Below are 22,738 nucleotides of genomic sequence, written 5' to 3'. Positions count from 1 at the left end.
TGTCCTTTCCTCCTGGGACCTTGGGTTTCCTCATTTGTAAAAATCTTACATTGTGCTAGTAAACTGCAGAGGCCAGAGAAGAACCCAGAGCTGCCTGACTTCCAAGCGTCCCCAGGTACTACTGGGTCCTTCCGGGGACCAGGGCAGATGGATGCTAACTGGGATGTTGCCTGACTGGTATCCTTTAGGCTGGCCCCTCAGTACTCTGCATATGTGGACTTCTGGAGGTCACAAAGATATGAAGCTCCTTAGGCGCACACCCTCAAAATTGAGGTTCAGAAAAGAGAAATGAACTGGGCTTGGTGGAGCACTCTTGTAATCCCAGCATTTGGGAGGCTGAGACAGGAGGATGGCGGTTCGCGGACAGCCTCAGCTACTTAGTGAGGCCCTTTGCAACTCAGTGAGACCCTGTTTCAAAATAAAGAATAAAAAAATAGGGCTGGGAGTGTCACTAGGAGGTAGAATGCCCCTGAGTTACATCCCCAGTACCAGAGAGAGAGAGAGAGAGAGAGAGAGAGAAAAGAAGAAGAAGAAGAAGAAGAAGAAGAAGAAGAAGAAGAAGAGGAAGAGGAGGAGGAGGAGGAGGAGGAGGAGGAGGAGAGGAGAGAAGCAATTTGACCCCTAGGCAGAGGAGGCTGGGGGAGGAGGAGGGGGAGGGAAGCCCAGACTCACTGCATCTCCATGCTCCCAGCTCAGTGCTCTTTCTGCTTAGGGTGGCTGTCTAGAGACCCATCCAGGTTAGACTTCACAAATATGGAGCCCACACAGGTGGGGGCTCCATTTCAGGGAAGAAGACTGTCCCCAAAGAGAAGAGACAGCAGGGACGCTTCCCCTTCCATAACTGTGACCACGACAAGAGGCCACCCCCTCCCTCTGCCCTCAATTACAAACTCAGAACAGCAGTTGGTTCCCGAGAGGACAGGAGCAGCGCCCGAGACTGAGACCGGCAGGAAGAAGTCGCAGGGGCCCCGCGCGTTGGGTCCCTAGGCCTGAGCCCAACTGGAGGGAGCTGGGGCTGAGCCCTCAGGCAGGAGCCCCGGGGCTCCTGGCTGTACCACATCCCAGAGGCAGAGGCTGCAGGACGGCAGAGGCCAGAGGGGCTGGCTGAAGAGTCAGTGCATTGCTAAGCATCATCAACTGAATATATATATCCTGCTCTGGCTCCCCTCTGCAATGGGACCCTGTCCTTGGAGAAGCACAGTCCTGCTGGGAAGGTACACAGCGGACTTCAGGGGCTTGGCCACCAAGAACTGGACTCGGGCCTGCAGGAGCAGGCACTGAAGGTACCAGGTTTAGCTGTGTTAGGGAGCAGCTCTGGGGCTGGCCTGGGAAGATGGGAAAAGACTGAGACCTGTCAGCCAGGTGCAGTGGCTCACACCTGCAATCCCAGTACTTGAGAGGCTGAGACGGTAGGATTTCCCAGATTGAGGCCAGCCTCAGCAACTTAGTGACACCCAGTTTCAAAACTTAACACTGAAATAGGGCTGGGGGTGTAAAACCCCGCAGTGCCACAAGAAGAAAAATAAAAATAGTAAAGAGATGAAAAAATAGGATACCAAGGTCAGGCAGGGGTGAGTTGGGGTGGAGGATGGAGCTGGGTGGCGCCAGCTCTCCAGAGACAGCTTTTCTGCAGCAGACAGTGTTGGTCAGAGCAGCCACCCCCGAGGGACAGCACCGGCTTCAGGGACTGGGATGACAGGGGCTCCTGTGAGTCAAGGGCCTTGCTGGGAATCACCCACGGGTCCCCTGATTCCCAGCCGCCTTCCCGTCATCCCCTGACTTTCCACCAAGGTTAGTCACTTGGCCAGGGTCCCGGGTGGGGGGACTCAGATGGCACAGCTAATTGGTGTGCCCCCCCACCACTTGGTGCCCCCTTTTTGCAGAGACAGCTGTCTTGAGCCTTCTGGACGCTTCCTTTGTCCCACACAGGAAAGCCTTCCCTCTCACTCACTGCCACAGCTCCAGAGAGTCCCCCTGGGAAAGGGCATCCTCAGGAGCCAGCCCTCTGGCTGAGCCCCAGGGATGGGCTTCTCCTCCTTCCCTCCCTCTCCTCCACCCACCATGGGCAGCTCCCTCTGGCTTCTGCATTTCCCAGTTATGTTCTTAGCAGCTGCCTTTCAATTCTGGGACCATCGCAGGAGGAGGTGGTCACTGAGCTGGATTTCTGAGTGCTAGGAGGACCTAACTGTGACCCCAGAAACTCCCAGGAACCAGGGGGCCTGTGATGGGGACAGTCCTGGAAGCTGCTAGCCAAGCAGCTGGACCCCTCCTTGCCTGCCCTCCCCTCTGACCCTCGGAGTCTCTTCAGGCACCACTGGGGGAAGGGCAAGGGCTTGGAGACCACCCTCTGCCTGGTGGGGTCTCCAAATTGAACCAGCTGCTGCAGGTCACACCAGGAGGATTTAGAACCCAGCAAGAGGGAGGGAGAGGGAGAGGGAGAGAGAGAGAGAGAGAGAGAGAGAGAGAGAGAGAGAGAGAGAGAGAGAGGATTGTGCACAGAGAGAGAGGATTGTGCACAGAAAGAAGGCGGGAGACCCCTCACCCCTCATTGCCTCCACCATCCCAAAGGTAGGAGCATTTCTGGCTCTCCACCTGCCTGCTGGGGTCTGTGGCCACAGACACCCCCCTCTGCTTTCCCTGGAGCCCCTGGTGATTTGGGGGTCCTCTCTCCCTGTGATGGGTCATCAGGGGTGGCCCTGGGGGGCCCAGCCCTGGGTGGCTGGTGCATACAGCTGGTGCTTGAGCCAAGCGCTTGGAACGGGGGGGGGGGGCTGCTGGATGCTTGGGGACATGTGACCATTACACTACCGGCCCCTCCCCCAGCCCACTGGTGACACTGCCGACTTCCTGGAAAGGGGTTAAATGGAGGGTTTGTGACATGGAACATTTGATGTGACCTGAGAGCTTCCTGTTCAGATGACCCCGGGGGCCCCTAACAACCTCCCTGAAAGTGTCCTGTGCAAGGTTCTCCAAGCAGAGCTGCCCACAGGGCGTGCCCACACTGGGCCCCGGGAATCCAGGTCCCCACTTCTCCTGGGAGAAGCTCCTTGGCTGGCTGGGGAATCCCCACAGGAAGCGGCTCCTCCCACCCAAGGCTTCTGGCTCTCCTCCTCCCTCCTCCCTCCTCCCAACACATGAAAACCAGCGGGAAAGGGCCCTGGAGGCTCCAGGCTCCTGCTCAGATACCCTGGAAAGACCTGAGCAATCTACTCTGTAGGGACCTCTGTCCTTTGTGAACGGGATCCTGCTGGATCGTATAGGCTCAGCTCAGGCCCTCCCTCCACAGCAAGGAGCCTGGGATGCTCCTCTCAGTATCTTCTTGTCTGTGTAAGATGTCCATGCCTTGCTTTAAGAGTTTCTACCAAGCCAGGCATGGTGGCACATGCCTGTAATTCCAACTACTCAGGAGGCGGAGGCAGGAGGATCACAAGTTTGAGGCCAGCTGGGGCAACTTAGCAAGACCCTGTCTCAAAAATAAAATAAAAATTTCAAAACTGGCTTGGGTGTAACTGAGCCCAGGGCTCATTCCCCAGTACCAAAATAGTCTCTACCTAATTATCTCCATGGAGACTCTGTCCCCTGCAGCTCTGCAGTACCCTGGCTGTTCTGATATAATCTGAGCCCTGTGGATGCAGTCTGCGGAAACCATCATCCTACCCCCACGTCAATGGGGACTTTCATAGTGGGAAGACCGCCTTCCTGCGTGGAGTTTGGGTAGGGAAAGGCTTTGGCAGAAGCACAGGTATCTTACTTCTGGCATATAGCAACATTAAATTCCAACCTCTAAACAGGGAAGAGAGATCCGGATCACAGTTCTCAAATGATTAACACGTCCTACGCGTGTGAAGGAGCAGTCGCCGGGGTGCACGAAGGAGAGGTCTGGACCTGAGAGTAGAATCAGGAAACCCTGGGAAGAAAAGTGTTTGCATCTCCTGGTGAGTCAGGGCAGGTTGGGGAACTGTCCCCTGGGCCCGCCTCCTTTCAGCTTTCGGAGGCTGAAGTCTACCCAGCGGTTTCTGTTAGAGGCACGACCTTCTGACTTGGCCAACAGGTTGGCCAGGCCTGGGTCACCCCAGGCATGAGCTGTCGGGCCAGCTGGGCTGCCATGTGGCTGAATCAGATCTTGACCAGACAGTCATGAATACCAGCCCTGCGGACTAGGGCGAGAGGAGGCGGGATGGGGGTTTGACGGTGGGCCAACCTCTCAGGAGCAGGAGATGTGGCAACGATTGTGGGCAAAGGGAGAGAGGCATTGTGCAAACTACCGCCCCCTCAAAGGCAACGACTGTGCACTGGACTGGACGGGCCCTGCCCCCCTGGGGACTGGCTGCGGGCTGTTCTGAGGAGCTGAGAAGCTTGAAAACCCATCCCAGGAGAGGGGAGTGCGTGACTGTGGTCTATGAGGAGGCGAAGGCTGAGTGTGTTTGAGTTCCTGGGAGAATGCAAACGGAACACTGCCTCAGTTGAGAAATACCCAATCAAGTGTTTGCTTTTGGAAGGACAAGGTAAAGCAGCCCAATTATAAAAGCGTTTAACACCCCCCCACACCCCTAGGCCCGATACGCACTCTTGCCGTAGGACCTAGACCAACCCCCCAGGAAAGTCTAGCTCTGTCCTCTGCCTCTTGGAAGCCAGGGAGATTTCTTTCTTTCTTTCTTTCTTTCTTTCTTTCTTTCTTTCTTTCTTTCTTTCTTCTTTCTTTCTTTCTTCCTTTCTATTTATTTTTGGTGGTACTGGGGTTCCTGGAAACCCTTCTACCTCCGAGCTACACTCCCAGACTGATTTTATACTTTTTATATTCTATTTTATACTCCTGTCTCCACCTCCCAAGCGCAGGGATTACAAGCATGCGCCACCACGCCCAGTTTATTTATTTATGTATTTATTTATTTACTTATTTATTTACTTATTTACTTTTGCGGTACTGGGATGGAACCCAGGGGCATTCTACCTCTGAGCTACACCCCTTAGCCCTATTTTTTTATTCTTTATTTTGAAACAGGGTCTCACTAAGTAGCTAAGACTGTGTGCGATCCCTCTGTCTCAGCCTCCCAAGTACTGGGATTACAAGCGTGTGCCACCACACCTGGCTTTTATTCTTTGTTTTAAAACAAGGTCTTCACTAAGTTGCAAAGGGCTTCACTAAATAGCTGAGACTGTCCACGAACCTGCGATCGTCCTGTCTCAGCCTCCCAAGCACTGGGATTACAAGTGTGCAAGGGGAGAGGTTAAATACCACGTACCTCCCAAATGGAAGCCTGCCACTGTGCCCGGCTTTCCGAAAGCTGATGGATCTCCATGGAGACTATGTCCCCTGCATCTCTTGTTAATGTCACTGATTGGCTGCTTTGGTTTTATTTGCTGGAGGGTCCCTCTGGGGTTAGAGTCCTCCCAAGCTTCCCCTAGGAGCCCCAGCATGCCCCTGTCACTCCTAAGCTCATGTGTCTGAGAGCCTTCTCCACACATCTGAAAGAGAAGGCAAGGGCCACCAACCTTAATTCAGCGACCATCTCCAAGGGTATCAGGCTAATCGTCTCATGGATGGGTCACCCGGGAGAACTGGTGGGTCACAGCTAAGCATCTGGTAGGAAATCAGGGTTCCAAGAACACTTGGGTGCACCTGCGTATTTGTCTACCTGGGCACCAGCTCAAACTCTCCCCTCTGCCTGGTTGCCCCCGTATTGCTTATCTGTCTGAAGAACTCCCATGATGCTCCAGCCCAATTCCACCACCGCCAGCTAGGAGGCTGAGCCGCCACGCCTCCTTGTGCACGCCGGCCCCAAGGCAGCATTGCACGGCAGCCTGCTACCTACTGGTTGTACATCTCTGGGCAAGTTGTTGAATATCTTCATGCTTCCGTTTTCTTTTCTTCTCTAAGGTGGTGTGCTTTGTAGGATTCCTATGGAGGTGTTTTATTTTTTATTTTTGGTAGTACTGGGGATGAAACCCAGGGGCTTTCTACTTCCAGGCTACACTCCTATTTTTATATTTTATTTGGAAACAGGGTCTCACTAAGTTGCTGAGAGCCTCACTAAGTAGCTGAGGCTGGCTTCGAACCTGTGCGATCCTCCTGTCTCAGCCTCCCAAGTGCGGGGATTACGAGCTTGGGCCGCCACGCCTGGCTAGGATTCTTGTGGAATTTATGTGATAAAATAAGTAAACACCCATGAACTGCTTAGAGCAGGCGTGGCACAGACACAGAAGGCGCCGTTACAGAGGCCAGCACAGGCCTCTGTGGGCTACTCAAGTGTCTGGCTCCTACCCAGGTACAGGCCAGAGGGCAGTGAGAAGAATAGAAATTCTCCTTAGAAGCTGGGCGTGGTGCCGCACGCTTGTGATCCCAGCATTCGGGAGGCTGAGGCAGGAGGATCGCAGTTCGTGGACAGCCTCAGCTACTTAGTGAGGCCCTTTGCAACTCAGTGAGACCCTGTTTCAAAATAACGAATAAAAAATTGGGCTGGGGTATAGCTTGGAGGTAGAATGCCCCTGGGTTCCATCCCCAATACTGCAAAACAAAAATAAAAACAAAAAACAAAAAACTCCTTATATCTTCAACAGCTTAGTGACACCCTCACCAACTTAGAGACACCCTATTTCAAAATAAAAAGGGCTAGGGGTATAGCTTGGAGGCAGAATGCTCCTGGGTTCAATCCTTAGAGAAAAGAAAGAAAAAAAGAAAAAAGAAAGAAAGAAAGAAAGGGAAAGAAGGAAAGAAAGAAAGAAAGAAAGAAAGGGAAAAAAGAAATTCTCTCCATCCCAGAGCTTAGTCCAGAGAGGCCTCAGTAAGCGCAGGGAGGCATTGTAGGAGGCCGGGGTGGGAGAGGCCAAGTCTCCAGTGTCCTGGAAGAGGAGGACTCTGAGGACCCAGAAGACCTTGGTCTTCCCAGTCTGAGTTTGAAGGAAATAAACAGGATATGATGCCCCAAGTATATGGGGCAGAACTCGGTACCTGTGGCTGAGTGGGTGAATTTAGGGCAAAAATAAGGTACAACTCTCAGTCGTGAGGGGCTTGCCCTATTTTTTGTTGCTGTTGAAAGTCCCTGGAAGCGGGGTGTGGTGACACACGCTTGTGATCCCAGCGTTCGGGAGGCTGAGACAAGAGGATTGCGGTTTGCAAACAGCCTCAGCTACTTAGTGAGATCCCTTTGCAACTCAGGGGACCCTGGTTCAAAATAAGGAATAAAAAATAGGGCTGGGGGTGTAGCTCAAAGGTAGAATGCCCCCGTTTTCCATCCCCAGTGCTTAAAAGAAAAGAAAAAAGAAAAGAAAAGAAAAGAAAAAAGAGAAGCCCCTGGAGAGTCATAGGCGACAAGTTCTTGGGCTGTGCAGAAGGGCCCAGCAGCCCAGGATCCTGGGCTCTTGGAGGGGACACCAGATCTGCTAGCACCCCTGTCAGACGCACAGGGAGGACCTTGTAGGTGGCCCCTACCACTCCCATCTGCATGGGAAATTCTCTCATCACCTTGACCCCCAACACCATCCTTTCCTGAACCTTCCAGCTTCTAAAGCCACAAAGCCCAAGCCGGACCTGAAATGGCACAGGGTTTTATATTTAGGGCAAAGGACTTTACTGTTTCATCCAACAAACAAACAAGAGGCCGGGCCTGGGGCGAGGCGGCATGGGCAGGTGTGGAGACGGGGGAATCTGGAGACGAACTTGGCTCCGTGGGAGCCTGGGGTTCAGCTCAGCTGCAGCTGCTCTGTGGGCTGGTCCCCCCACAGCGCTGGAGACCTGCGCAGGCATGGGGGACACAGAGTGTGGTTGTCACGTCCGGTCAGGCTGTCCTTCATCCCTTCCCAGGGCCGTTTCCCCAGCTTCTGGGAGCCTGCCTGGCCCTGCCCTACTGGTCCGGCCCCAGTCGGGCGGGCGGCACGACTGCCATTGTGCAAGGGGTGAGCTCACCCAGTATCCCGCCCCGGCCTGCACCAGCCTGCCCGCTGCTGGTTAATCATTGTTCAAACACCCTGGCGGGCTCACAGGCTGCAGAGGAAGACGTGACAGGGCAGGGCCGCCTCTGCCAGGTCTCAGCGAAGCTCCAGCAGCAAGCCTGGGATCGAGCTGTTTCCCTGGACCTCACAGAGAGCATGCTGTGGCAGGGCAGAGATAACCTCTCCTCATTTCTTAGTAGGAACTCAGTGAATACTATTGATTGGCTCAAAGAAATAAAAAAAAAAATGTCCTTTTGTAGTTTTCATCTCTTAGTTGGGGGGAACTTAAAGCAGTTTAGCTATGCCTTGGTTCAGATTACCTCTCTGTCACAATGGCGTTGTGACTTCGGCCAAGTTTCATAATCTCTCTCTCTCTGGGCCTCTGTTTCCTGGGCTATAAAAAGGTACTGCTGCTGCTGCTGTTGATAATAATGCCAGCCTCAAAGGACTGTTATGAGGATTAGAGCATACATAAAGTGCTTACCATGCAATAACCAGCGACCCCAGTGCCAGAAGCAAGACTAAAATACTCATCACTAGGCTCAGTTAATTTGAGAAAAGGAAGATGAGCAGCCACCAGGTGTGGGCTGGGCCGTTTGTACATGTTGTCTAAGCACCTCTCACATGTCTTCTTGCCAGCTAGGTACATCTGTCCCCATTTCTCAGACAAGGACACCCAGGCTCCAGGAGGTATGCGTGCCAAGCGATTGCCCAAGGTCGCACGGTGTGGGTGACTAAGGCGAGTTTCAGGCCCAGGTCCCTCTGTGCCCGAATCGCGTGGTTCTCTCTACCACCTAGTGCTGCCGGGTCTGCAGATCAAAGATGCAAATCTGAACTTGTTGGGCAATTAAATTCTGCCCACACTTGATGACATCTTCTGAGCATGGGGGTGGGGGCGAGGGGGTTCTGGGCTGAGTCTGCAGAGAGAAAGCCAGAGACCAACAGGGAAGGTTCCCTGGTGAATGGACGCCCAGCTGAAGAGCCCTGTGCATTCGTGGCAGAAAAACGGAGCAACCGAAGGCCCAGGAATCCTCCACTGAGGACCCCACATAGACAGGGCCGCGAAACACCATAATTTGTTAGTCTTTTACCGTACTTGCTTATTTGGCATGGTTTGAAGAGGTGGCTACAGAGATTATGGGAGGCCCAGAATCTTCTCCATTCTACCCCGAGTTTCCCATGATGTTGCTACTAGCTGGGATGAAGGAGAGATGGCCTCAGTGGGTCGGGGCCAGGGAGTGCTGGCCTGCTGGGAGGAGTCAGGTTCCTCCGGAGGATCTTTGGTCTCTTTTAGTGGCACACCTTGAGGGAGAGCCCAGGAATCTGGCAGCTTCCCTGGGCCTACGTGGACAGCTGTGGAGCCCCATGGGGGTCTGAAGACTATGGGATTTGTAGCAAAAAAAAAAAAAAAAAATCATGGCAGTAGAACACGGTTGCACACACCTGTAATCCCACAGTATGTGAGAGGATGAGATAGGAGAGTCACGAGTTCAAGGCCAGCCTCAGCAATTTAGCAAAATTCTCAGCAACTTAGTGAGATCCTGTTTCCAAATAGAAAATAAAATAGGGCTGGGAGTGTAGCTCGAAGGTAGAATATTCCTGGGCTCACTCCCTAGCAACACGCCAACACACACACACACACACACACACACACACACACACACACAGTGACTAGGTATAAAACAGACATTCCATCCTCTCCATTAAACGTGGAGGTGTCTTCCTTCTCCGTCCCTAAGCACTTGACAAGCACTTGCTGAAGTCCAGAGAGGGCCCAACTAAACCTGTGGCCGTGTTTTGTTAACAGAAGTAACCAGCCCTCTAGTTGGACCAGGAGACAGAGTCTTCCAGCAGAGTTGGGTGTAGAGAGAAGGGAGGCCCAAAGGGGGACCCCAACTCAGTGAGAATAGATCCAGAGAACTAGTCCTTGGTATTGGGCATCAGGTTTGCTGGCTTCTCCTGTCTTGTTCATGCAAAGACATGGGCGCCTATACCATCTTTCTAACCAGACATGTTTTTTGAATATCACTCACTTCCCCAATGACAGCTGATCTAGAATATCTTCTATGCTGGTTATTGCGTTTTAGGGAGTAGATCTGGAGACCCATATTTGAAGCCCTTGTTGGCCACTTCTAGAGAATGAATTTCTTTAGGTGTCAAGTAATCACCCTGAGCTACCTCACGCACACAGGTCCATCACCCCTGTTTGTGCAGCAGAGTTCCAGTGGCTAGGGTTCCCCAACTTTGGCACCCCTGGCCAGGGAGTCCTTTGTTGTGGGGCCGCCCCATGCACTGGAATCTGTAGGGGCATCCTTGGACTGTACCCACTCATAACAATAGCACACTGCTCTCTCCCCAAATGTGCCAACCCAAAGGGTTTCCGGACTTTGCTAACTGTCCCCTGGGGGCAAAACCTCCCCTGGTTGAGAACCATTGAACTACAGTGACCATATCCATTATCTACTCCGAGATGCCTTTTTTCATGTCTCAGAAAATTTTAAAACATTTATAAAAAGAAAGAGAATAGTAGAATGCAGGCCCATGGATCCCCCGGAAAACCTCAACAGCCATCCAGTCAGCCAATTTTATTTCATCTCTACTTCCACCTACTCCCAGCGGTCACCCCACCCCGCTAAGCTATTTGGAAACAGATCTCAGACACCTTCAGCTATAAATATTTAAGTAAATACCTCTTAAGATGAAACCTCTTTTAAAACATAACTATAATACTGTCAGATCTTTTAAAAATTAAAAATAAGTCCTTAATAGTAAAAAGTTCAGTGGGTAATGCTGGATACTCTGGAGAGTGTACTGGGCAGTTAATTGGGTCCCGGCATGAACGGGGACTGTCCAGGAAACCCAGGCTTGAGCCAGCCACAGAGAGTACTTGTTTCCATTAAACAAAACCCTCCTGGGTAGACATGTCTGAAGGTCATTTTCTCCTTCAAAAGCTCTAAAGGTTCCCAGCACCTAAACACCAAGTCCCAACTCCATTGGCATCTCTGGGGTCTTAGTGATGTAGGTTCTCTTGCGCCAGCCTCCTCCTGCTGCGGATGTGCTGAGATCTGATGACCCTGTCACCCAAGGACCCCCGCCACCACTTCCTGCTGTGTGCAGGATGCTGGTGCTTGGGGTGCAGGCTGTGCGCATGGGACGTGCTGGGTCTGCCTGGACATGGTCTCTTTGTTCACTTATTTTTTTTTTTCAGTACTAGAAACCCAGGGCCACTGTACCTCCAAGCTACACCCCCAGCCCTATTTTTTAGTCTTTTTTATTTTTGAAACAGGGTCTTACTGAGTTGCAAAGGGCCTCACCAAGTAGCTGAGGCTGTCTGCAAACTGCTATTCTCATGTCTCATCCTCACAAATGCTGAGATTACAAGTGTGCGCCACCACGCCTAGCTCTGTTCACTTACATTTTAGCTGTTCCTCTTGAGCAGACAGAATAGCTGTTGTTTGCTGTAAAAAATATATTTTGGATTAGAAGTGACTTAACTTGGCCTGAATCACGTATCTTTCAAACATATATCCAGGGACTACTTTTTTTCCTGTGGACTTAATTTCTCCCAAATACCAAGGGCCTGTTCTTTCTCATCTGTGCCCAGGAAAGAGTGTAGAGCTGGGGCTTAGCTGTGGTATGCAGAGGGAGCTTCTGAGAGCAGAGGCACCAGCAACCCCCACAGACAGACAGACAGACAGACAGACAGACAGACAGACAGACAGACACACAAACACACACACACCTCAGCTTGTTGGAGGAGAGTTAGTTTTCTTCTTTGTCCCCAGTGAGGCTTCTGAGAGCCCAGGGTTTCTGCCACAGGAGAACAGCTCCCTGCTCCCGGAAGAGGCCCAGGCTCTGTCCTCTTCACCACAGAGTTGCCCAGCCAGGCTTGCTGGGTGGGCCCTGTGTCCACACATCTCTACGCAGCCCCTGAAGGTAGAAGAGTGAGTGAGTGAAAGCCATACTCCTGGAGATGAACCACAGATAACTAGAAAACTCATGCAGACTCTGCCCCAGCATAGGCTGAAAACTGGTGTGCAGGTCCTGGTCATCTGCCTTCCAGACAGACCTGAACCTGGGGCTGTCAGAATACTTGGCTTCTCTCCACACCACCTGGGCCTGTTTGTTTACGTAGCAGGCAGAGCCCCTATGTCCAGGCCCCCAGCCACCAGGAACGCCAGCACCCTGCCCGCCCCTGCTTTGGGGTCCTTTCATTCATTTATTCATGCAATGAGTATTTCTTGAGAAACTACTCTGTGTCAGCCACAGGAGTAAGTGCTGGCGCACACGTTCATGTGCACTCCCAAGCCCCGTCTCACGGAGCTTGTATCCTGTGCACTCAAGCCACCATGATGGGTTTCCTGACAAGGACTGGGGTCTCCTCTCTTGGAAGCCCTGGGATTCTCACACAAAGTATCCCCTCTTCCCAAGAAACCAGGTTTGCCGAGCAAGGGGACTTAAGAGAGGTCTGAGCTGGGCGTGGTGGCGCAGGCTTGTAATCCCAGCATTTGGGAGGCTGAGAAAGGAGGATCCAGGTTTGCAGCCAGCCTTAGCTACTTAGTGAGGCCCTTTGTAACTCAGTGAGACTCTGTTTCAAATTAAAGAATTAAAAAAAAATAGGGCTGGGGTGTTGCCCAGAGGTAGAATGTACCTGGGTTCTATTCTCAGTACAGAAAAAAAAAAAAAAAAAGGGAGGTGTGTGTGTGTGTGTGTGTGTGTGTGTGTGTGTGTGTGTACAAAACCTTATCCTGGGCCCATACACTTACAAACTATGAATCTATCAAGCGGCCTTTCTCCAAGGAAAAGACACCAGGTTTGAGGTAACTTGCTCTATCTACTAAATGGAATGGATTTTGTGTGTATAAGTGTGTGTAATAGTGTGTGTGTGTGTGTGTGTGTGTGTGTGTGTGTGCGCGTGCACATGTGCAGGATTCAGGTCTCTGTGAACAACCTGGTGAATTCTACCATCATCGTATGTGGCTTCTGAAGGCATTCCATTAAGATCACACAAGGATTCTGTTTATCCACAGCAGTGTACCTGGATTCTATAAAGATTTGAGGAGATTTCACGGGCCAGGCCTTGAAGCGCAGGTAGATGATGAGCAAGCGCTTAGCCCTCCGCCGCCCCCTCCCCTGGAAACCAAGCTGCAAACCAAGCTGGGCGTGGTCCCCGCGCTTGGGAGGCAGAGACAGGAGGATCGCACAGGTTCGAAGCCAGCCGCGCAGGCTGGCTTAGGAGAACCTGTTTCCAAATAAAAATGTAAAAAATAGGTTTGGGAGTGTAGCCTGGAGGTAGAAGGGCTTCCAGGAACCCCAGTACCACCCAAAACAAAAAAAAAAAAAAAAAAAAAACAAAACCAAAAAACTTTAACACCGTACACCATTTCCTTCTTGTGCCCTGCGCAGAACCAGTTTAATGAGATGAATAAAAACAAAACAAACAAACAACAACAACAAAAAACACGAGTACAAGGAAAACCCCAGAGCAAGCAGCACATGCGGTGCTTGGCAGAGGACGTCTCCGACAAGAGCGAGGTGCGTCAAAGGTGCCGCCCTCCCCGGGCCTCCCCGGGCGGCACTTTTGCCAGCCCCTGTTGGGTCCCTCTGCCCACCTCGTGCACTTCTTTCCCAAACGTTATCGTCCTAGTGGTCTTTGGAAGGTCATCTCTGGGGTGTGAGCAGCTGGGCTGCCCCTTGGGTCCCACCCCTGGCAGCCTGGAGGAGGTTCCACTGACTGCTGGCTCCTGGTCAGCTCCCTGCAGGTCCCCACAAGCCCATTCTCCACCCTTGGGTGGTGGCAGACAGCTGCAGGCAGGTCAGGCAGCTGGGGAAGTGGGTGGTAGGGACAAGAAAAAAGCCAGAGAGCCTGTGGGGGCCCAGGCTGGGAGGGATGGAGCAAGGCTGGACCTGGTGGGCGGGACTCCAGCGAGGTGGGTCTTCCAGACTCCTCCCACCAAGGAGGGGCCCTCCGCATCCTGCAGCCCCTGCTGGTTGCAACCCTCTTCTCCATTCTATCTGATTCTTCCTAGGCCCATTTCTGTCCGGTTGAATTTTCTGCAAATTATGGGATTGCTCTGGGAGTACACTGTACAGAGTGGCCGCCCATAGCCGAAAGTGGCGAATGAGAACCTGCAATGTGGTTATTGTGGCTAAGGAACTAAGTTTTAATTTGTACTTAATTTTTGGGGATGGAACCCAGGGTTATTCTACCTCTGAACTACACCCCCTGCCCTATTTTTTATTCTTTATTTTGAAACAGGGTCTCACTAAGTTGTGGAGGGCCTCACTAAGTAGCTGAGGCTGTCAGGTCTCAGCCTCCTGAATGCTGGGATTACAAGCATGTGCCCCCGCCTCCGGCTCCCAGTGTTTTTAATTTTGAGACAGAAGCGCACTGAGTTGTCAAGGCAGGCCTCGAACTTGGAATCCTCCTGCCTCAGCCTTTTGAGTAGCTAGGATTACTGGTATGCGCCACCTCACCTCAATTATTTATTATTATTGCTCTTATTTTTCTTTTCCTGTGGTATGAGGATGAACCCAGGGGTATTCTACTACTGAGCTAACCCCAACCCCCTGACCCCTGCCTTATTTTATCTTTTATTTTGAAACAAGGTCTAAGTTATCATATGGAAGGAACTCCAATCTGAGTTCCTTCTGTCTCTCAGCCCCTCAAGTACTAGGATTATAGATAGGCATGGGCCACTGCACTCAGAATACCCGCCAACTTTATTGAACTCATTTATTGATAAAAATGTATTGGTGTATTGTAATTACGCATCATAGTGAGATTCAAAGTGATAAAGTGATATTTATTTTCTTTGAGGGTCTAGAGATGGAACCTAGGGGCATTCAACCTCTGAGCTACATCCCCTGCCCTATTTTTTATTTTTTAGTTTGGAACAGGGTCTCACTAAGTTGCAGAGGGCCTCAGTTAAGTAGCTGAGGCTGTCCGCGAACCCTGATCCTCCAGAGAGGGCCTCAGTTAAGTAGCTGAGGCTGTCTACGAACCCTGATCCTCCGGTCTCAGCCTCCCGAATGCTGGGATTACAAGCGTGCGCCACCATGCCCGGCTTTTATTTATTTTTAATAATTTTATCGGTGTATTATAGTCTCACATCATAATGTAGTTTGCAGCAATAGTGACAGCCATGCATGCAGCACTTGGCAGGCTTTCCCCTGGCTCTTGCCTCATGTCCTCCTTCCCCATACAGGGTATTGAGATTGACATTGCTGGGCGTGGTGGTGCACGCTTGTAATCCCCGCGCTTGGGAGGCGGAGACAGGAGGATGGCGCAGGTTCGAAACCAGCCTCTCTGACTTAAGAGACCCTGTTTCCAAATTAAAAAAAAGACTATGTATATATATATATATATAGTTTTATATATATATAGTTTATATATTAAATTATATATATGTCTGGGAGTGTAGCCCAGAGGTAGAAGGGTTTCCAGGAACCCCAGTACCACCAGAGAGAGAGAGAGAGAGAGAGAGAGATTGACATTGGTATTCTCCCATTTATACATAATGTTTGTGGAAGGTCTTTGATCCATTCCGAGTTGACTCTTGTGCAAGGTGAAAGGCAGGGATTTAATTTCATTTTTTTACAAATGGATGACCAGTTTTTCCAACACCATTTGTTGAAAAGGCTGTCTTTTCTCCAACATATATGTTGACTATTTTTGTTGAAAATCAATTGTTTATAAGTATGTGGATTTGTTTCTGTATCTTCTCTTCTGTTCCATTGGTCTATGTGTCTGTTTTTGTGCCAATATCATGCTGTTTTTATTATAATAGCTCTGTAATATAATTTGAAGTCAGAAATTATGTTGCCTCCTGCATGGTTCTTACTGCTGAGAATTGCTTTGGCTATTCTGGGTCTTTTGTTTCTCCATATGAAATTTGTGACTGATTTTTCTAGGTCTTTGAAGAATGACACTGGTATTTTGATAAGAATTGCATTGATTCTGTAGATTATTTTTTGTAGAATGGCCATTTTGATAATATTTATTCTGCTTATCTAAGAGCAAAGGAGACCTTTCCATCTTCTAAGATCTTCATCAACTTCTTTCTTTAGTGTTTTACAATTTTCATTGTAGAGGTTTTTTACCTCCTTAGATTTATTCCTAGATATTTTGTTGCATTTGAGGTTATTGTGAATTAATAAATTTAAATACAAATTGTAAAATGTGGCTAGGGGCAACCATACTAGAAAGGAGGCTTGTGGCTCCTTTTTGGTTCATTACTGTTCTTGTTAAAACAATAGCACCGAGAGCCGGGCATGGTGTTGAGCACTTGTAATCCCAGCATTTGGGAGGCTGAGACTGGAGGATCGCAGTTCACGGACAGCCTCAGCTACTTAATGAGGCCCTCCGTAACTTAGTGAGACCCTGTTTCAAAATAAAGAATAAAAAATAGGGCAGGGGGTGTAGCTCAGAGGTCAAATGCCCCTGGGTTCCATCTCCAGACCCGCAATAAATAAATAAATAAATAAATAATAAAAATAAAAAACAATAGCACCCAGTACTTGGAAGGCTGAAACAGAAGGATCACAGGTTTGCAGCCAGTCTCTGCCATTTAGTGAGCCCTGTTTCAAAATAAACAAAGAAAATATAAAAGGGCTAGGGCTGTAGCTCAGAGGTTGAATGCCCCTAGGTTCAAAAATATCAAAAACAAAACAATCTAACCACACATAAACAACCCCCAAGTGATAGCCCTGCCCAATGGCTCCATATAGGCCTGGACAACAGCTGGCCTGGGGCTTGGTGTCTTGAATCTGTATGCCTTGGGGGGACTTCTTTCCAGTTCCGTAGTGGTGACTCCTGTTAGCCAGTCCCCACTGGGCACAGGTCACTGGTCTGTGGACATTCCTGGGGATAACTGTGGATACCTGGGCTCAAGTTTGCACATAGCTTCAGTCTTTGTGGGTGATCCCGGCAGGTCTGTCACTCTACAGCGAGGGCATAATGCTCGGCTGTACCTGGGGTTTAATGATTGTCTAGTGGCCCAGGGCACAGAGCAGTGTAGCTCAGCAAGGCATCCGAATCTGTCTCTGCATCTCCTCTTCCCCATCCAGCCTCACCAAAGGCAAACAAGCCAAGGAAAGATATTGGAGCAAATTATCTGGATGATAGTGGCTAAGAACTTGGCTTGAATTGAGTTTCAAATCTCAGCTCCACTACATGCTACCTGTGGACATTGGGCACCCCTGGCCATGACAAGTGGAGTTGGGAGCCCTGGCTTTGGTATCAGAGGTGCTGGAGCCCACTTCTACACCTTCCTGATATAGATGGTTTGATTCTCAGGGATCTTTTGAGCTGGTTGATAAATATACCATCATTAGCAATAAAATTCCAGTTAAATAGAGTACATTAAAATCAAAGATAATAAATACTTAAAATTCACCACTCCCTAAATATTTTACTCTTGTTTATGTTCTCAGGGTTATTTACCTCTTACTGTTTCTGTAGGTAGACATATTAAATAGTGGCGTGCTCCTGTGTAGCTCTCCCACCTCTGAGTTCACTGATATCACATCGGTGGCCCGAAGTCAGCGATAATGGGAATATTTACATGATAGAAATTGGCGAACACCACAGGTCCTGGCTTATCTTTTGTTTTGTTGATTGTCTAGACATCAGGAGATGCTGAAGAAAATGTAAATAATGCAGATAAAATTGAAGTATGTCGTGTCTGTAGTTATTAAGTTGTCAAATATGAAGAAAATGGAGGAAATCTTCACATGATTGAAAACCACTCATGCTATTGACGGGAGAGTGAAGTTCTAACATGTCTTTGTTGTTTTACTTATTCATTAACATAAACATATCAACTGATATTTATGTTGGAACTGCACATGGAGAACTGGTTTTCAAAAAAATTTTCTTTTTTGGTACTGGGGATTGAACTCAGAGACATTCTACTTCCAAGTTATACCCCAGGCTGATTTTATATCTTATTTGGAAACAGGGTCTCACTAAATTGTGGAGGGCCTTGCTAAATTGCTGAGGCTGGTTTTGAACCTGTGATCCTTCTGTCTCAGACTCCCAAGTACTGGGATTATAAACGTGCACCACCGTGCCTAGCTGAGAACTGGTTTTTAAACATCTGTCATGTCCCCCAGTCCTGCCCCTTGCCAGTTGCTGGCAGGCAAGATGACTATGTTTAAATGTTTCTCCTGAACCAGGCATGGTAGGCATGCTTGTAATTTCAATACTTGGGAGGCTAAGACAGGAGGTTCAAAGATTCATGGCCAACCTCAGCTACTTAGTGAGTCCCTCCACAACTTAGTGAGTTTCTCTTTCAAATTAAGAATTAAAAAAAAATAGGGCTGGGGGGTGTAGCTTGGAGATAGAATGGCCCTGGGTTTCATTCCCAGTACTCCCTCTCTTCCCTAAAGAAAAGTTTCTCCTGTTGCCATGTATAGAATGGAGATTTGAAATGTCAGCTGTTTTTGCTAGATTGTTAGAATATCATCTTCACCTTTCTGTTTACAAGAAGCTAATGAGGTAGAAATGACATGTACAGACTCCCTTGCAGCTAGCGTTCTGGGGGTGAATTCACTTCTGCCAAATACCAACAAGGGAGTTGGAAAGCAAAAGTGAGGTTAAGCCATGGTTCTGCATCTTTGAACAATGTCATGGGGTCATTTGGCAGCAGTGCTTGGCTATCCTTGGCTTCCCTCTGGCTCTAAGCAGCGCTGTCAGACTGAGACTTCAGGGCCCTCACTGAACCTTAAGGGAGAAGCCCAGGGACACAGAGCCTCAGTCCCTAAGCCTGTTGCTGGGTGGAAGAACTTTTAGACGCTTGGATAGCCTCTCACCCCAGGCCAAGCCGGACCCCTTTTTGTCCACCTTACCCTCCCTTGGCTACTGTTGGGTTTGATGTCAAACTTCTCCCCATCTTTGATACTAGGAGTAAAGTCACACTTTCTACTCCAGCCCTTGGGGACATTTTCTACCCTCAGAGGAAGCCAGCTGTAATCCAGCACTTGACCCCAACAATGACCCCAAAGTAACACCACAACAACTCTAGAGAGTCCTACATTAACCTCAGAGGAGCCCTACCAAATTCCTCTGAGTGATATGATATTTAAAATTTTTTTCCCCTTCCTTCCTTCTTTTCTCTTTTTCTTTTGTATTAAGGATTCTACCTCCAAGTCTCACTAAATTGCTGAGGGCCTCACTAAGTTGCTGAGGCTGGCCTTGAACCTGTGATCCTCCTGTCTCAGCCTCCCAAGTGCTGCTATCACAGGCATATACCACCCCATCTGGACACACACACACAGTGGTACTGGGGATGGAACCCAGGGGCTTTCTACCTCTGGGCGACACTCTCAGACTATATATATATATATATATATATATATATTGGAAACAGGGTCTCGCTAAGTTGCTGAGAGCCTCACTAAGTAGCTGAGACTGGCCGTGAACCTGGATCCTCCTGTCTCAGCCTCCCAAGTACTGGGATTACAAGCGTGCGCCACCACGCCCAGATGGATGTGTGAGATTTCTCTACGCAATTTGCAATGATTCTACTGAGGAGGGATACTGTCCATGTCCCTCTATCAGGTATTTCTTCTCCCCGCAGTGTCCTGACTTCTACTGAGTATGTTGCAGCCTGCCAGTCCTTCAAGAACAAACTCAAATGCCACCTTCCCGAAGTCTGTTTGGAGGAGCCCTTCCTGCTAAATGAGAAAAACCCGTTTTCCTCCATCTCTATTGACAGACTGGGGGGCATGTTGGCTAGAAAGGTGGATTCTCAGAGTTGGGTATCGCACCCAGCGTTCCATGTATAAAGCCTCAGAGACGTTTACCACCTGCACTGGCAAGGCTTCCGACATTCAGGGGAGTCTTGGAGCACCTCCTGTTGACAAAGGGGCTACTACTGTGTAGCCTCCAAGCCTCTGAGTTGCCCTAGTTCCTGCCAAGAGGAGCAGGCAAGCTGGCTCTGCCCCGCCCCGCCCACTTTGCATATTCATGAGCTAAATCAATGTTGCTGCTGCTGGGTTTTGTTTGTTTGTTTGTTTGTTTGCTTGCTTGCTTGTTTTTTTGCACTGGGGATTGAACCCAGGGGCATTATACTCCTGAACTATACTGCCAGCCCTTTTTATTTTGAAACAGGCTCTCCCCAAGTTACTGAGGGTCTCAATAAATTGCTGAGGCTGGCCCCAAACCTGCAATCCTCTGGTCTCAGTCTCCTAACTACTGAGATTACAGGCACGGGCCACCACACCTAGCTGCTGCTGCTGCTGCTGCTGCTGTTTTAACCCACTAAGTTTTGGGGGGTGGTTTTGTAATTCAGCATTAGATAATAACCGGGCACCCTTCCTGACTTTCAGGAAATGCATGTTACCTAAAGAATGAACCAAGCCAGAACTGCTGGTCACTACCTGATGGGAGTCGTGTCTGGCTGAGCTAAAGCACGCTGGGCTTTGTAGAGGTGAACAGGTCTCCCAGCCCAGCCTTCCCTGGGTATGCGGTGCATCCCAGACCAGAGTCAGAACCGGAGAAGGGAGGCTGCTCTTTTTCCCATTGGAGTACCAGGAGGGAGGGTAGGGAGGAGGGCTGGGGACAGCAGGTAGAGATGGCCAGTCTTTGGGGACGAAGGCCACAAGTCTCCTGCTGCTCTTGCTCCGCACACCAAAAACAATTCCCCAGAAGGACTGCACTTCGTTTCTTTTGTAACCTCAGAACTTAACACACAGTCTGGCCGAGCCCGGGGGCCAGTAAGTGCAGGTCTCTGAGTGTCTCCTTAGCTGGCAGTGTGCGTCCGCCGAGGTGGGCGGCTGTGCCATACAGAAGTGGCCGTATTGGTGGCTGAGGGGCCAGAGTGAGAGCCCCGTCCTTCCTCCCTGTGGAGAGAAGAGACCTTGAAGGGCAGCACGGTCACACTGTAGCAATACATGCCCAGCACCGCTGGGATGCTGGGAAGGGCTCCCAGGCCCAGGACCTCATTCCTCCTTGCTGGGTTCCACCCACCGCTGACCTCTGCTGCCCACCTGGGCAGCCTCCTGGACACTCTGCTCTATTGCAGCTGGCTGGCCAGGTCCCCGGCTTCCTGCCCGGCTGGTTGTACAAGCCGTAGTCTGATACCAGCTCTGACCACAGAGCTCTGTCCACTCGCCACCCTTCTCAAAAGAGCTTCACCCAGAACCAGGACTCAGAAGCCACACGGAGCAGCCTCAGGGGAAAGGCCAAGTCGTCTGAGGTCTTAGACCATGAAGGAGCCAATCCTGGCTGCCAGTGCCCGCACACCAGCCTGGATTTCCTATTAGACACAGAGCTTTACGGCAGGAAGGCCTGCCTGCCAGAGCCTCGGGGCCCAGTCGCCCGTCTGACTGCCCTGGGCCTGGATGTCTGCCCGAGCAGATGCGATTTCACTTGCTGCAGGAGAAATATCTATAAAACCTTAACTATCATCATAAAAGCAGCCCGTCGGATCCAGGGCTGGGTTGCTGGAGGAACACCGGGCCACTGGGCCAGGCCCCACCCAGAGGCCAGGACGCCGACCCCTGTGTGCCTGGCCTCCCCCGCCCCCACTCTCAACGGGCAGAGATGTCTTGGCTCCTGATGGGATGCAGGTCAGCCTTGTGCCGTGCGTCACCGTCTCTCCTCAGACTGTCCCCTCCCAGGCACAGTAGGTCCTTAAGCCATGTGCCTTGGAGATAAGGACACACGGTTGGGCTGTGAGGTATTGTAGTCCACCATGCGCGATGTGGCAGAGATACAGGTTGGGCGGTCTGGCTGGGGGGCTCTCCCTGGGCCCCCTAGTTAAGAAGGAAGCATATGAGTAGGAAGAGAGGTGGTCCCCCTGCGGGACAGGGGTGGGCAGACACACCCAGAGGTTCCAGAGCCAGCTCCGCTTATGGGATGCCCCCTGGGCAGAGACGTCACAGTGCAGGGAGAAGCGGGCTTGGGGGAGTCTCTTGGTTAGGCGCTGGAGTGGCAGTAGAGGCCAGACAGAAGAGACCAGGAGGCCTCTCCCTCCAATGCTGGCCTCCGGTCCTTGCTGTTCAGGACTCAGGACACCCACCGCCAAGTTGGAAGGATACCTGACACTCAGCAGGGCGCTCTGTGGCCGGCCAGCGGTGCCCTCCTGGCCCATCTGCATGCTTCCGGTTGGTTTTTGTTTTTTTTTTTTCTTTCTCCCACAGGGCCCTTGTTCTCCTTTCTGGACCTGGCAAACACCTACATGGTCAGCACCTGGCAGTGCGAGGGGATCGGACAGGGCACTGGGGTCCGGGGGAAGAGAGGGTGAGCAGAAGCCGCTCTGGCTCTAGGCCGAGAGGATGGGAGCGGACAGTTGACCCCAGAGAGCTCTCCTCTGTGGGATCGGGAGGCAGGCGCCTGGGAGAGGGAACAGCTGGCACATCCGAAAGAGGAGAGACAAAGAGGCCGTGCCAGGAGGCAGGAGGCCTGGGCGAGTTTGTGCCCATCACCTGTGAGAGACGGGCTCTCTGGGGGCTTCTGGGGACTGAGCAGAGAGTGGATGGAGAGGAGAGGCTGCAGGCCCTCCTTCCCGTTGACAGGCATGACCCTGAAATGAAGGCCCGTGCTTGCTGTGGGGCTCCCGAGCGCCCCGGGGACGGTGGTAAGGTGTGCGGTGATTATCCCATTGTGCCAGATGTGGGGCTGGATGTCTGTGTGCCTGCTGGAAGGAGCTGTGCTGAGTGGAAGCCTGGAGCAGGGCGGGGGTCGCTGCTCGGGTCGCTGCTCTGCTTTGTCTTGCCGGGAAGGACACACTCAGCTGGCTCCCAGGGCGAGCTTGAGTCAGCAGGAGACAGTGCCCATGTCACCCACTCCGTGGCTGTGAGT

This window comes from Muscardinus avellanarius (assembly GCF_963383645.1).
Source record: "Muscardinus avellanarius genome assembly, chromosome: 15".
NCBI classification, from domain to species: domain Eukaryota; kingdom Metazoa; phylum Chordata; class Mammalia; order Rodentia; family Gliridae; genus Muscardinus; species Muscardinus avellanarius.
This window is presented reverse-complemented; position numbering follows the sequence as displayed.